At 53.8% G+C, this 2,500-nt stretch overlaps 1 pseudogene; it reads left to right on the forward strand.

Annotated features, from left to right (window-relative positions):
* The window catches only part of LOC116252009 (28S ribosomal RNA), an 8,922-nt pseudogene that overhangs the window by 3,665 nt on the left and 2,757 nt on the right, over positions 1 to 2,500 (forward strand).

Raw genomic sequence — 2,500 nt, forward strand, 5'->3', positions numbered from 1 at the left:
TACACTGGGCCACCAAGGGAAGTGACTTGCTGGGTCTGCGGAGGTAAGCACCAAGCGCGCGTCTGTCCGAAGAGGGTGAGACCTACCGGGCAGGCCAATGCCGCAAGGGCCACTGAAGACGAGACCGAGGAAGGACAAACACGAATGGGTGCCGCTCAGACGATCAATGCTGTGCAAAGCCGCGCAGCGTCTAGCAATTTGGTAAACAAGGAGCTGATGTACCTAGACGTCACTCTGAATGGAACGTCTACTGTTGCGATGGTAGACTCCGGAGCTACACATAACTTCGTCTCGAAAGAGGAGGCGGAGCGAGTGGGATTGAAGCCTGTGCCGCAGCAGAGGACCCTTAAAACGGTGAACTCTGAAGCCAGGCCCATCCTGGGAGAAGCGAAGGGTGTAACGGTTCAGATTCAGGGCTGGACGGGAATCACTAACTTCTCCGTAGTACCTCTGGATGATTTCAAAGTGATTTTGGGGATGGAGTTCCTTCGAGGCCAGAATGCAATGATGTTGCCAAAGACCAACACATTGACGTTGATGGGTGCGGATCAGTCCCACACAGTGCACTGCCACTCCCTCAGGAGCAAGTCTCAGCCGATGTTGTCGGCCATGCAGCTAAAGAAGGGCGTGCGTCATGGGGAACAAACATTCCTCGTGGCCGTGCGTCTAGAAGAAGATGACCCTCAGCCGAGAGTCATTCCGCCAGGACTAGCCTCAGTCCTCAAGCAGTTCGAGGGAGTGATGCCCCCCGAGCTGCCCAAGCGCCTACCCCCGAGGCGTGAAGTTGATCATGAAATTGACTTGGTTCCCGGAGCCAAGCCACCAGCTATGGTCCCCTACAGAATGGGACCAGCCGAATTGAAGGAGCTGCGAAGGCAGCTTGATGACATGCTTGAGTCAGGGATCATCCGCCCCTCTAAGGCACCATTCGGAGCTCCTGTACTGTTCCAAACGAAACATGATGGCTCTAAGCGACTCTGTGTGGATTACCGTGCCTTGAATAAGGTGACGGTGAAGAACAAGTATCCTTTGCCTCTCATTGCGGACTTGTTCGATCAATTGGGCAAGGCGAGGATCTTCTCTAAGTTGGACCTTCGTTCCGGCTACTGGCAGGTCAGGATTGTGGAAGGTGATGAACCAAAGACCACTTGCGTCACCCGCTATGGAGCATATGAGTTCCTAGTCATGCCATTCGGGTTGACGAATGCCCCTGCAACTTTCTCGACTCTAATGAACAAGATATTCTACCCCTACCTTGACAAGTTTGTGGTGGTCTACCTTGATGACATTGTGGTCTTTAGCAGCGACCTTGAGGAGCACGTCAGTCACTTGAAGACGGTGTTCCAAGTACTTAAAGAAAATGACCTCTTCGTGAAGAAGGAGAAGTGTCTCTTTGGAAAGCGGGAGATCAGTTTCCTCGGCCACATTGTAGGGAATGGCCAGCTGCGAATGGATCCGGAGAAAGTGAAGGCTGTTCAAGAATGGAAGTCGCCCTCAAATGTGCCTGAATTGCGGTCCTTTCTTGGGTTAGCTAATTACTATCGGCGGTTCATCACGGGGTACTCATTGATAGCGGCGCCCCTCACTGACCTACTTAAGAAGAATAGATTCTGGATTTGGACTCAGTCCGCCCAGGATGCCTTTGAAGGCCTGAAGCGTGCCCTTGTACAAGAGCCCGTCCTCAGGTTGCCAGATCACTCCAAGCCCTTTGAAGTACACACAGACGCCTCAGATTTTGCCATCGGTGGGGTATTGATGCAGGACGGTCATCCGATTGCCTATGAGAGTCGGAAGTTGAAGGACCCTGAAAAGCGGTACACGGTGCATGAACGGGAGATGACCGCCATTGTGCATTGCTTGCGCATATGGAGGCACTACCTACTGGGGGCAGAGTTCGTTGTTAAGACGGACAATGTGGCCACGAGTTACTTCAAGACTCAAAAGAAGTTAACTCCGAAGCAGGCTCGTTGGCAGGAATTCTTGGCAGAGTTTGATTTCGCTCTAGAGTACAAGGTTGGAAAGACCAACGTGGTAGCGGATGCGTTGAGTAGAAAGGCAGAACTTGCAGCCTCTCGGGCGGGGACCTCCGAAGCACAGTTGGAGGGCGCGCTCCTCGAGCGGGTTCGTGAAGGGATGCGGCAAGACTCAGCGGCCCAACACTTGGTTGCCTTGGCTGAAGCGGGGAAGACTCGGAGATTCTGGCTGCGAGATGGATTGCTCCTCACCAAGGGCGGACGAGTTTTCGTGCCGAAGTGGGGCAATCTCCGAAGGGAGCTAACAAAGGAGTGCCATGATACGCTTTGGGCCGGCCATCCAGGCCAGGAGCGGACCCTGGCCCTTCTTGAACGTGGCTACTATTGGCCTCAGATGCGTGATGATGTGGAGGCATATGTAAAGACTTGCCTCATCTGCCAGCAGGACAAAGGGACTAATCAGAAGCCTGCCGGCCTGCTCGAGCCTCTTCCTATTCCGGAGCGTCCGTGGGAAAGCATCTCCATGG

This window comes from Nymphaea colorata, chromosome 3 (assembly GCF_008831285.2).
Source record: "Nymphaea colorata isolate Beijing-Zhang1983 chromosome 3, ASM883128v2, whole genome shotgun sequence".
NCBI classification, from domain to species: domain Eukaryota; kingdom Viridiplantae; phylum Streptophyta; class Magnoliopsida; order Nymphaeales; family Nymphaeaceae; genus Nymphaea; species Nymphaea colorata.